Source organism: Hemicordylus capensis, chromosome 3 (genome assembly GCF_027244095.1).
Source record: "Hemicordylus capensis ecotype Gifberg chromosome 3, rHemCap1.1.pri, whole genome shotgun sequence".
Lineage (NCBI taxonomy): Eukaryota > Metazoa > Chordata > Lepidosauria > Squamata > Cordylidae > Hemicordylus > Hemicordylus capensis.
The window spans coordinates 116,981,445-116,995,183 of NC_069659.1; the positions used below are offsets into that span (position 1 = coordinate 116,981,445).

Below are 13,739 nucleotides of genomic sequence, written 5' to 3' on the forward strand. Positions count from 1 at the left end.
TCAGTGTTCCCAAATGGCCAGTTGTGCTGCACACTTGGAAGCCAGCCGCAGTAGTGCAACTGCTTAAAACACTGTGCCCTCACTTGCGCAGTAAGACTTACATGGTTTCCAGCAGGGCGTAGCTGGGGGAGAGGGGGCCCATGTTCAACCCCTTTCCCCAGCAGCCCCTCAGAGTGAGGGAGATAATGAAGCAAATAGAGAGGTGTGGAGCTGGAGGGGGGGGGGCTGGGTTCTTTGAACTCATCCACTTACTTATGGCTACACCCCTGGTTTCCAGTGTAAATACTGCTGTTCAAGTGCTGCAGAGCTGTTTTAAGTAGTTGTGCAACTGCATTCTTGCACAAGGCCCCTGTGGCTGGCTTCTACACGCACCACAGTGCCAGCCAATTTGGAACAATGGTGTTGCCTTGTGCATCATGTGGGCCATTGCTCAAATACTCCATTTTCTCGCTTTCATTCCATGTTTCCCATGTCCTATCAACTCCATCGGGCTCTTTGAGGCAGGGATCTGTCTTGTGCTTATGTGATTCTTGAAAGCATCATGTAGACTAATGATGCTGCAGATCCTAAATGGTGGTGGTGGTGGTGATGATGATGATGATGATGATAACAAGAAGAAGTTGTATCCTAAGGGGTCATTCTGTGAACAGAAGAATTTCCATTTGTGCAAGGCAGGGGTGGGTCTATTCCTCTCTGCTGATGCACAGGAAAGCTCCATGTGTGGACTGTATTTCTCATGTGCACGCCTAAATTAGTGTATGTGGGGTATGTTTAGAAGGGTGCAATATATCAACATCCTGTTTGCTTTTTTGTGTAGTAACACAGTAAACCACCAATAGGTTATCCCAGATGAGAAAAATTACCAACAAACCTCTGGTGTGTTTATCGGCAATAGAAGCAACTTATTCCTCTTTATTCCACTGAGCAAACGAGACGTTAAAGAGAGGTGTTATAATAAGCCCATTCAGACTCAGGCTCTTCTTTTTCACAATGAAACTCATGTGCTTGAGCTTGTATTATGAGTGCTAAAAATAGCCTTGAAAGAATGGGTTTTCCTCGAGCACTTCCATTATTCACATGATGCGGCATGTTACATAAAACAAACAGTGCATGCTTTACCACAAAGTGCTATATGCAAGGATACAAGAAGTATATTGCATTTCCCGTGAGGGCAGTCATACTGGATATTTTCAAGGCAAACCCAGACCTGGGGAAATGAGTATTATTTTTATGGGGATGTAGGAAATGAGTGTGGCATTTCAGTTAAAATTAAGCAATAAAACTATTCATTTATAAATAATTCCAACCCTTTGTTGTTTCCTTCTCAGATACTAAAAGTGCTAATGTCGCAGCATGTTGTCAGACTGGGTTTAGGAGGTTGAGGCGCTGTGGGGGTAGGGAGGGGAGGGTGTCTGAAGTCTGCTTATGGTAATGCCACCCTGAAATAGCAAACACAGATTTATAGTACAAGTTAACATTTTACAAGGCACAGCAACTCAGCATGAAGCAATGAAGAAACCAGTCAATTTTTAATTTGCAAAGCATACATTCTGTTGACCAGTTGACTGTTTCTTCAGTTGCTTCATGCTGGGTTGCTGCTGCTCATAAATGTTAACTTGCACTATAAATCAGTGCTTGAGATTTCAGGGTGGCATTACCATAAACAGATAATTGCACACAGACTTTCCTCTCTACCCTAACTTAGGTGCAACATTAGTCAGGTGTTTGGAACACTAGGATGTCGGGTTATATCATGCTCATGCTATCATACATGGCATTGCACAAACTAGGAGTTGGCCAATGCTGACCCCCATTGCTGGCTCCCTGAGAGATGCTAAGGCTAATCCAGTTGCCAAAGGTCTCTGTATCTCCATTTGGTCCTTAAAAACAACTCAAGTGAAAGGGATGAGAAAAAGAGAAGGGAGGAGCCTTCCTCATTATTGTTCTTATTGGCTACTAGTCTGGTGGCTGTGGGCCACTTCCAGTCTCAGAGGCATGATGCTTCTCAATACCAGTTGCAGGGGAGCAACAGCAGGGCAGAGGGCATACACATACCACTTGCCTGTGGACTCCCCAGAAGCATCTGGTAGGCCAATGTGTGAAACAGGATGCTGGACTGGATAGGCCTGGTACAGCAGGGCTGTTCTTATGTTCCTTCCTTTGCATGAACAAATATCTCTTGGGTGGCTTCACACAGCATGCAAAAAACCAAATCGCTAATTCCCGAAGTTGGTGGCGAGTCCAGCTTCTGGTCTGTGTGTGTGTGTCTTGTTTGTCTGTGGGGAAGATATGTCAATATTGGCTGTGTCATTCAAACCTGCCAATGTCTGCATATTCTGCCCAACTTGTGTTTCTGAATCCGGCATCTGAAACCAACTTCAAATCTTGGCTTCAGATGTCAGGGTTGGGAACTGCAAGTCGGGCAGAATATGTCAACATTGTGGATTCAGATGACACGATCAATGTCAGCATATCCCACCCACCCCCATGGAAAGTTCGGTTTGCCACCAAATTCAGGGAACCAGTTGTCCAGCTTTTTGCATGCTGCGTGAAGCCATCCTTAGTGTGTATATTTGAAATCCTCATTGTAGATGTTACAGAAGAAACTGAAGGAAACTGTGGTGCAGCCTTGGGATAAATATGCCACAAGTATTCTTAAATGATTCTTATGGAGAATATGTGAGGTAAGAAATTCCAAGAATATCCTGCTGGACCTCTAATTATTCTTAGAATGTTCTTTAAATAATTATCATATTGTGGCTTCATTTGCAAATGAAAAGTTAATTTGCACCTTTTAGCAAATGAATTACCAGCAATTACCAACTTAGCACCAGGAATTAGTGTCTCTTAGCAGGCGAGGTAGAGTAGTGCCTTCCATGGGCGTAACTACAATCGGGCAAGGGGAGACAGTTGTCTGGGAGCCCCACTGCCTCGAGGGCCCTCCAGAGACATGTCACATGACTCCCCATTGCCCACCTGCCCAGCCTCAAGGCCCCTCGCTCAGCCAGTACCCCTTGCCCTGTTCACCCTCTCTCCTGCTTGCCCTCCTGACTGGCAATCTAAGCAGCCTGCAAGCTACTAGAGCTCCTTCTTTCTCCACCTCTCAGCTGATCGGAAGCTGGGCCGGGCTTCCAGAGAAGCCTCCCTGAAGCCTGAACGCAAGTGCCGGCGGGCAGCAAGGAAGGAGGCAGGCAGAGTGGCCAGCGCTGGCTGTCCTTACCCACCACAGTTCTCTGCAGACCCTCTGCCCAGCCTTTGCCAGTAATGGAGGTAAAATGTGAATTCCTTTTTATGGTTACCCACCTCCACCCCCAGATATATAGGGATCTGCTTGCTTGCTGTAGGGCTTTGATATGGGGAGGAGAGACTGAGAAGTCTCTGAATATTTAATTTGAAACAGATTGGGAAATTTGCTGGCTTTTAAAAAAACTATCTAAAAAGTCCAGTAAATGGCTTGTTTCATGGCAGAAAATTACAGAAACTTCTGGAACAAACAATATTATATTATATTATATTATATTATATTATATTATATTATATTATATTATATTCATTAATTTATAAATGCACTTATGTTCAAGTTGTTTTGCAACCCAGAAGGGAGAACTGTGAAGCATATGTTGTGCTTTTATTTCATTTCATTTTTCTTGAGAAATGCCAAGCTGGTTGGACATGTCCAAAAACCCCACTCACACTATTTACACTGTATGCCATCAGTCAGTATGATTCTGCAATGATATGAAATGTTAAGGAGGCCCTGCACATGCTGATTTGCCCCCCAGCCCCACACCCCACTAGGGATGACCCTGCTTCTGAGCACCTGCAGAGAGTGGTTTTTATCTCAGTAGAGACCACAACCAGCCCTACTTCCACACTGGGGAGCAGGGAGAATGACTTTTAGGACCTACTAGGGCATAACTTCAGGAGCTCCTTGAGCCTTGGCATGTCTCAGCTATCTTAAAATTTTACCCAGAAGAGGCAGATTCCTCATTCTTGCTCGTTTCTCTATTTCTCCCCACCTATCTTACTTGCTTCAGTGGGACTTACTGGTCTCCTATAGGGAGAAAAATATGCTGGGAGCACAAATTAGTTTGGTTTGGTTTACATCCCTGAGCATGTGCAATGCTATATGCACTTACCAGGGAAGGATCTCAGACAGTTGAATGCAATGGAGTTTAGTTTTAAGTAGACACGCTTTCCTTGCTAGTAAGTCCTTTAGGTTTCAATGAAATGTACTTCCAGCTAAATGTGGTTAGATTTGCTGCCTGAGGCTGCAATTCTCCACACACTTGCCTGGGACTTTTACACACAGCAGGCTTTACTGCAAGTTTACTGGGAGGCTTTACTGCGAAATTGAAGTTGTCCCAAAGAACCAACACAAAACAGTGTTGTTGTTTTTTACTCCGGATATAAATCAAGCTACACTCTAACGAGCAGTGAAAAACCTGAATTGTTTGTGAACTGCTCTCCAATAACTTGCAGGGACTTCAGGGTAAATCTGGCCAACATGTGAATGCAGCACCTCCATCCAGAGGAGATGTGTGTTACAGGGCTTTAAAAGCCCCATGTGAAAAACCTCCTGGAATCAAACTTTTCTCAATTTGTTCAGAATTCTGAGAAAACATACATAGGCTCACACTGCATGGTTGACAGTCTCCTTTGCAGCGAAGGGCCAATTTTAAAAATTAGTTTTTCTAGTGTGTTCTAAGCATTACAAGTAGTACAAATATATAGTATTCAATGTATATCACTATATACAGTGGTCCCTCGACTTACAAACTACTCAACATAAGTATTTTTCGAGTTACAAACGGCAGTTTTAGATCCGGTTTTAGATGCGGTTTTTTCGACTTACAAATTTTTAGATGGGGTTTCCTCGACTTACAAATTTTTAGATGGAGTTTCCTAGACTTACGAATTTTACATGTGGTTTCCTTGACTTGCCTGCCTGTTTACTGCCTGTTTATTCTTGAAAAGAAATGTTCCTGTGCAGTTTGCAAGCCTTACTGGGGGTCTGGGTCTTTTTTCTAGGCTCCGGAACGCATTAATCCGTTCCCAATGCATTCCTATGGGAAACCGCTTTTCGACTTACGAATTTTTCGACTTACAAATGTGCATTCGGAACGGATTAATTTCGTAAGTAGAGGGACCACTGTATCGTGAAGTGTGCATGTGTGTATTCAGTGAAATGTATTTCTAGGCAGCACACTTATTTTGAAATATCAGACCCCCCCGTTTTAAAATCGCATTTTTTAATGCATTTTAAAATCGCATCTTTGAGCCCAGTCCAACCTTGCTACACCCCTGGTGCCTTCTCTGAAAAAGACAGTTTGTTTTAAGATATGGAAGCAAGAATTATTTTTTATTCATCAATTTGATTTTTGATTAATCTGAGCGTGGGATTGGCACAAGGTCGCCTGGTTTAATTAGTGGCTGAGAAGGAGAATTGGACATGGGTTCTTTCCCCACTACTCTGAAGATGGTGGTGTGACCAGATTTATACAAATGGATTGCTACCTTACAACTCTAAAATTCTATTATTTCCCTGCAGGCCCCCAGCTGTAGCTGGACTTAAATTCCCATCACTCTATAATCACAACCCAGCATGTTTCCCTATCAAAACGACCCTATCAACATGACCCAGCGTGTTTCTCCAGCAGCATGCTGGCTTTCCAGGGAGCAGTTCCACGTCCCCTGCCAGCCCCCACCCCAAACTCCTGAGGAACTCTCCACTACCCAGCCACTCCTGCATCAGTTCTGGGTGGTGATTTAAAGGGCTCCTGCACCAAGACACTATCCGGGGCACTTGCTCTGCCTCTACTGCCTCCTGGTGGTGGGGTCAGGGAATTCTGACTTTGGAATTCCAATAATACCGAAGCGTACTGGCCTAGGATAAAGAGGAAAGGAGCCCAATATGGGAGTTCCTGAAGAAGCGGTTACCACAGGTAAAATCACAAATAATTCCAATGAAAAAGAAAAATAGGAGACATCTAAAAAAGCCATTGTACCTGTACAGAAAGCTTAGTGAGGAGCTGAAAAGGGCGGTGGAGGACATTTTTAAGAAAAGGAAAGGAGGACAGATCACAAAGGATGAACAGAGAAAAGTAGCCCAGACTTGTAGAGACAATGGCTAACAACTTAACAAAGCACTTACATAACAAGCAAAGTTGTACTTGTGCAAGAAGATAACATAGTGGGTGCTAAAAATGTGCAGAGTTGCGCTATATCCCTATCGTGCAATTCTGCAAATCTTGCATAGAAGTTCCCTTTGAAAGGGAACAAATGAGGCATGCTGCAGGTTGCACAATATTAGACTAAACTAGTGATTTGCACAAACAAGTTCGGGGCTCCTTTTCCAGAGCGCCAAACCTGTTTGAGCACCAGCGTTCGAGCCAGTTCAGTGGGCAGCGGAGTGGGGGTGCCTTTAACAAAGAAGTAAGGAGCGCCTTACCTGCTCACCCCCTCCCCAGAGCTTTCTTTCCTGCAGCCCCAATTGACATCAGCATGCAAATGACTGGGGCACATGTGCGCTGGTCCCTTGCATGCTGATGCCAATCGGGACTGCAGGAAGAAATGCTGCAGCCATGCCTGGCTGTTTCTAAAACAAGCACCTGTCAGGGGAAAGTGATGGGCAGGGGGCGAGCAAGTAATGAGCTCCTTACCTGTTTTTTTAAAGGCACCACCCTCCCCGCCCTGCAGGGGAGTGCACGAACAACTTGTGTACATCCCTAGACTAAATGCAAGATCCAGGCAGCCTAAGAAGCTGATGCAACAGCTTTGCATTAGCACAACATCCTTCCACAAGCCCTTCATTAGCAGGATGCCAGCCAGTGTCAGGAACATTAAAACAGAATGACCCGAGGCTGGCAAGGGACGCTAAGAGCAACAGAAAGCCAGTTTTCAGGTATTTTCAGTGTAAAAAGGAGGGAATGGTAAACCTGCCATCCAATAAGGATGCTGAAGTGTTAACAGGTTACAAAGAGAAGGCAGAGCTGCTGAACTCCTGTTTTCAGGGGTGTAGCTATAATTGAGCAGATCGGTTCAAAGAACCCAGGCCCTGCCCCCCAGCTCCTGAGGGCCCCCAGCTCCACCCCTCCCTATTTTCTTCATTATCTCCCCCACTCCAAGGTGCCGCCGGGGCTCCTCGGAGACCCAAACACATGCCCCTTCTCCCCTAGCGACGCCCCTGTCTGTTTTGTTTATATTTTCTCCCAAAAGAGGAATTGTGTGCAACCTCACAAAAGTAGCATGAATTGTGATGGGCCAGGATTATGGAGTGAGTCATGAAACACCTCTGTACTTAAATGGAGTTCAGATCTTCAGAACTGGATGAACTGCATTATAGGGTACTAAAATAACTTGCTGATGTACTCTCTGAAAGTCTATTTATGACATTGGAGAAATCCTGGAGAATGGGTGAGGTGGTACAAGACTAATGTTGCCTTCAAAAGTGGGGAAAGGAAGAATCTAGGAAAGCATCAACTTGAGGTTTTTCACACATGGCTTTATGCCTCGGGTTATCTGAAGAGTAAATCTACTTCACAGCAGATTTGCGAGATGTTTACTTTGGGGATTAAATGGGAAAGCCCACATGGGATTGGCTCCTCTTCGCAATTGCTGCAATCTTTTTCCTATGTGAGTTCCTACAGCTGGCTTCAGGGTTTTTTTCTCCAACAAATCACAGGCAAGATATCTTTGTTGTTGTTGTTGTTGTTGTTAGTTTGACAAAGGGAGCAAGAGGGAGAGTGTGTGGAGGAAACTGAGGGTTAAGAAGCAGTCATCCCAGGTGGCTTGTCATGGAGAGAAGGGGCTGCAGAAATTCACTGAAGCTTTTGAGCAGATTTCTCTCTTTCTGCCTCTCTCTACCTATGCTACTGCAAGGGGAGAAGAATGAGGCTGGGGAGAAGAGGAGGAGGAAGAAGAAAGCTTCATGAAGGAACTTTCTGCTTGTGAGCTGAGAAGTCAGCATAGGTGTGCATCTCGGCTGGACAAAGATCTATTATTTAGAGCTCAGAGACTTTCGTGGGAAGAAGCAGCTGCTCCCCCACTGAATGTTTTGCAGAAAACTTGCATTTCCCCTGGTGTCTCCAATTCAACCCGCCTCCCCGCCCCACCCAGTGATCACACACTGCCTAGTGATGCAGAACCAGCATCTTGCATGCTCCTCCACTCTTCCTCTCGCTCCTCCACTCCTCCTCTTGCTCCACGGCGGTGGATCCTCTGAGGAGGGAGGGGGGACATTTCTCCCTTTCAAGCCTTGGCCATTCCTCCCTTTCCAGCCCCCTCACTTGGCTTTCAGTTAGATTCAAATGGCGTTTTTCTCCGTGCTTGTGAGATGGGAAGTAATGATAGCAGGCACCCAAACTGTGTCCCCCGCCCTGAGCAACCCCCCACCCCCCAGCGCTTGCAATTGCAAATCACTCAGAGCAAACAACACAGCTGCCAAACTCCCCTTCATTGTGTTGAAGGGGAAAGCTGAATTACTGCCAATGGCCACTCCACACAAGCAGCAGGGAATACCAGAAAGCTCGGCTTTTTAAAAGAAAAGCTGCTGCAAATAGAAGTTTTTTTTACCCTGGACATAATTCGGGCCAAGAAACAATGCGCAGTAATTCTTAACAGTAATTCAGGGGAAAGCAGTCGGGTGTGTACTCGTCCCTGTTAGCCTGCAGGGACCTCGAGGTAAACAAAATTAACATGTGGACTGGCACACTCTAATCTGGAGTGGATTTGAATTAAAAGGCATAGCTGGAAAGCCTCCTGGTCATCCTGACTTTGATACCAAGGAAGATACTAGATTCTATATATTTAATTCTCTTGGGACATGCATGCCCAGGATTTGGCGGCGGAACTCTCGTGAGGCGCGACATGCTGCAAGAGTTTGGGACTGAGGGAAACATCAGTTGAGGGTTGGGGGATCCCGGAGGAGGAGGCCGAGGGGGTGCCACTCCCGCAGCTGGCGGTGGCTAGCGAGGGGTGGCGAGAGGAGAAGAGGCTGGGCGGGTGGCGGCGGGCTCCTGAAAATGGCCGGACGGAGGCTGGTGCAGAAACTGGGGTTGTTGTGACGGACATGGGGGCTGGGGGGGGGAGAGCGGTGGAGGAGGAGGCGGGCCCTGGCAACAGAGGCAGCCAGTGGGCGAAAATGACTGGGAATAGATTGGGGCGGAAGGGGGGGGAGCAGCGAGGAGAGACTAGCGGCGCAGATGCTGTGCGTCAGTTCAGCTAGTAGATATTATAAAGCAATCAGTCCATAAGCATCTTAACAACAGTGCAGGGATTAGCAGAAGCCAGTGTGGACTTGTCAAGAATAAATCCTGCCCAAACGAATCTTATCCTTTAAAAAAATCAGATCACGAGTTTAGAGGATTGTAGGAATGGTGTGGACATAATTTATCTTGATTTCTGCACAGCAATATTCATATTTAACAATATAAGCTAAAACAAAAATAATTAAGGCAGCATTGAAAGCAGGAGCTAAAATCAGGAAAATGTAATAATAAAGGGAAAAATGATTAAACATTAAATTGAGATTAACAAGCTTGGGGAAATGAAAAGGTTTGTTATTTTAGCTAGATGCAACATCACAGGAAGAAGATGATGTGTGTCCATCAGATAATTCAAATGTAATAGCCATGTTTGTATCGGCATGCCACTTTTAAAAGTATTTTTCCTTAAAGGATTTTTCCAGTATTTCTCAAAGAAGTCTATTGGGGGGGGGGGGGAAGAATCACTTGAGACTGCTTCAGAATATGCTTTCCAAGCAGCCCCACCGCCACATAATTAGAAACTTGAGCGCCTTATGAGCATGCAAAACCTGCCCCCTTCCTATTGTGCAAGGCCTCCGTTGCTTAATCGCACAGGTGGCTGTTAGTCTGAACCTCTGCTCCATCTGCAATTTAAATACTAAATACGGTTCATTCAAATCGCCCCCCCCCCCACACACACAGGGTTAGGCAATGGTGCCCATGCAATGGAAGGGAGGGAGGCAAGGGATGTGCACAAGCCATTCATGCACCCGCTGGTGGCGAGGGGAGCAGTTCCCTTAAAAAGCAGGTAAGCCTTCTGTTTTCTAAGTGCAAGCTGCCCAGAGTCGTTGCGTCTTGTCTGAATAAAGAAGGCTTCTAAACCTACTTTGTCTCCTACTCCTTCAGGCCCAAGGTCAGGCTAGCAAAGTGACTGGTTGTGAGTATGCCTAATAACTTTACCTAGGGAAAGATACGACAAGTTTGAATGCCGGCACCCAAGCCGGTTCGGTACTTCCCAGAGGAGGTGCTGAACCGGCTTGCGCATATCCCTAGAGGGAGGCCATGCATGCTCATGAAGTCCCTAATCATGAGGGAGCAGGACCATTTGAAAAGTAGCATCCAGATCGACCCTGGGTCATTGTAACAGAAGTGGTAGCAGGGTGTCAAATTTCTGGCGTGAGCTGATTGGAGAGCTTATTCTTTTGCATAGTTGCTTCTGCTCAGCACATTATAGCAAACAAGCATAAACCAATTAATTCTATTCTACCCAGTTTGCTCCAGTTCTCTTCATCTTATCAGTTTTGAGTATTAATGTAAGACAAGTGCTAACATCAGAATAAACAGTGTCAACTCCAAGAGAAAAGGTCGGCTGTCACAGTTGTGAGGATGCTCAGCCTTTGGGGGAATAGATGATGGCATCCTGCTTGCCTTGCTGCACCACGTGACAATCGCTTCTTGAATTATTCAAGGAGAACAGAATAAAGAAGACTTTACAGCTTGAACAGTGTTTCTTGCTTTGATCACAAAAGCTTACAGTGCCCTTGTAACGAAAATCCCTGGGAATCACCTGTCTCTGAAATCAGCATTTTAGTACGCTTTTCCCCTGACCTTGGCAGAGGTATATATATAAAAAATAAGCTCCTGAGTAGGAATGAGCTCAAGAACTTTTATTTTGATTGTGAAAGTGAGGGTATACCTGGAGTGCAGATTTTGATTGCATTTATACTGTAACACAGGGGCCCACAGGCTGCTGTCAGTCTGCTGCCGGCACTGTTTCATGAGTAATGCATCTAAAATCTAAATTCTTTGTCCAGTCCAGAAAAAAGTAGATATTGCCATTTAAATAATGGTTTAAAGAAACTGCATGGATCTCTGCTCTAAAACCAGCTACACTAAATATCTTACCAAAACAAAAACAAACAAACAAAAATCACTGGCCAACATCCTGACTAACCAAGTACTGGTGCAATAGGAGATGCACTAGTACTTCTGAAAAGTTTAAATCAGCTCCACTGCTGGCTCAGCGATGGGGAGAAATTTCAACCACCACCCCCTTCCCCAGAATGCACTCTGTGTCACCCTGAGGGTCATGCAGTTTTCAGGGACATATTTTTGGTGATACTGAGGGCTTCCAGGGGAAGGGGAAATCGCTGAAATTCCCCCATACACAAACTGGCACCAGTGCTGTGTTAGTCTGGAACTCTTCAGAAGCACTGGTGCTTCTCCCATTGCACTTGTGCTTCATTAGAAGGGACTGATGTAGTTGCAAATTCAGAAGTGCAGGCACTCTCCATGACAGCCACCATCGCCATGCCCACCTCAACAGTCAGAGAAGCCAAGAAGTACTGGCGCTCTATCCCTGTGCATCCCCCTTCCGCTATACCCCTGGACTTTACATAGGAAACTGTCTGGCTGCTCTTTGAGTCACAGAAAGTTTTCCAAGGGTGAACAGGGCTTCCTTGGGTTCAGTTCTGGAGCCCATTTTCCAATCCTTGGGTAAACAGAAATATGTCCTGCACAATTTGTGGCCTTCCAAGCCAGGAGCAGTTCACCAGCCATGCACATGACACTATCTTTCTATTTTTGAAGTCCCAGACAGGCAACAAAAACAGGAAGTTAATCACAGTGGGCTGCCATGACTGGCTAATGGGCTCAGGGGTGGTGTCAGAGGTCAGCCAAGTTGGGCCTGGCTGAAAGCCCATGGCTACCCCTCCCCTATGGCCCCAAGTCCAGGAAGAGGCAGTGGCACTGCAAGTCTTGCTTGCTGCCACTGCCTTCTCCTACCCACCTCCGCATCTGCAAATGGCAATGTCCCTTGACGGATGGACTTTCACTTGCTTTTCATGCAGAAGTTATCAGGTTCCTAGCATCTTCAGGTAAGGTAAAGTGTGCCAACAAGTCAATTTCAACTCCTGGCGCTCACAGAGCCCTGTGGTTTTCTTTGGTAGAATACAGGAGGGGTCTCGCGCAGTATGAGATGATGCCTTTCAGCATCTTCCTATACCGCTGCTGCCTGATATAGTACCAGCGGGGATTCGAACTGACAACCTTCTGCTTGTTAGTCCCCGCTGCGCTACTTAAGGTGAGCATTTCCAGGTAGGGCTGGGAAATACCTGTCTGAAACCCTGGAGAGCTGTTGCCAGTCAAAGTGCTCCATATGGAGCTAGAGGGTCGAACTCAGCATTCGGCAGCTTCCTATGTAACCTGTGTAACCACTTCCCCCCTTGGTGGAAGGAGCAATGCTGTGCTGGCAGCAGCTTCTCCTCCCAACCTGTGAGGAAGAGCAGCTACCACATCTCACTGCCCCTCCCCATTCACCGAGGGGGAGGGTTGTCTTCCAGCTGTCACCACCACTGAGTGCCTTGTACCATTCAGGTCACTTAGGGACATAAACTGAAGGGTGGGGCAGAAGTGCCATCAGGGGCTCATTGTAGGCCTTCGTTTCAGAGCCTCCCACCACCCTTCACACCACCCCTCAAAGTTCTGAGTACAGCTCGATGGGCACTGACCCTGCATTCTCTCTCCATTCAGAAACCACCCAGAGAGACCACACATCTGAAAGACGTGGGCTGGAGATCTAGGTCAGAGGGTATGACTCTCAGTCATTCAGAACACCCTTGAGTGTTCTTAGAAAGAAAATTGTACCGGCTACAGTGGAAAGATAAATATCATTTCAAGGTGAGTTTTGTTCTGCCCAATACAAGGCTACTTTCACACGTACACCACTGCAAATTAAACAGAGTAGTCTTATTCTCTGTAATTCGGGGGGAAATAGTGGCTGACATGATGCATAGTGCTATGGAGGCATAATACTGCACTGTGGGGCTGTTGTGGGCTTCAAAAGAGGGCTACACAGACCTGGGGATTGTGCAACCAGCACTTCCGCAAGTTCCCCCCACTGTCCCAAAAGGGGAAACTTGCAGAAGTGCTGGATGGGCAGCTGCCTGTTCTGCACAGCCCCAAGACTCCCCTCAAAGTCAGCAACAGTCCCACAGTGCAATGCTACACCTCTGTAGCACACTAGCTTTACTCAGAAGCTTCTTTAAAGAGCCAAGAATTCCCCAGGAGTCAGCAGGCATATAGTGAAGGAGCAATACAGGGTTCTCTAGTGAGGGTATTTAGAGCATCAGTGCTACAAATGAAAAGGTCCTGTTCCTTGTGCTCACCTACTGAACCTCAGACCACAGCAGGCTCTGGAGCAGGACCTTAGGTATTGAATATATAGAAGGACACATATGGGAGAAGGCAGTTCTTAAAGTATCCAGGTCACAAGCTGTTTAGGCCTTTAAAACTGAGAACCATAGCCTGGAAATGAACTGGAAATCAATGCAGATCAAACAGAACTGGAGCCATATGCTCTGTTTGACCCATCCAGTCATTAGTCTGATATCTTTTTTTAGATTGTGAGCCCTTTGGGGACAGGGATCCATCTTATTTATTTATTGTTTTTCTATGTAAACCACCCTGCGCCATTTTTGGAAGGGTGGTATAGAA

The 13,739-nt window shown here is 46.1% G+C and overlaps 1 protein-coding gene across 9 annotated transcripts in view; it reads right to left on the bottom strand.

The window, feature by feature from the left end:
* Positions 1-13,739, bottom strand: part of GLRA2 (glycine receptor alpha 2) — a 203,201-nt gene that overhangs the window by 33,503 nt on the left and 155,959 nt on the right. The window lies entirely within an intron of this gene.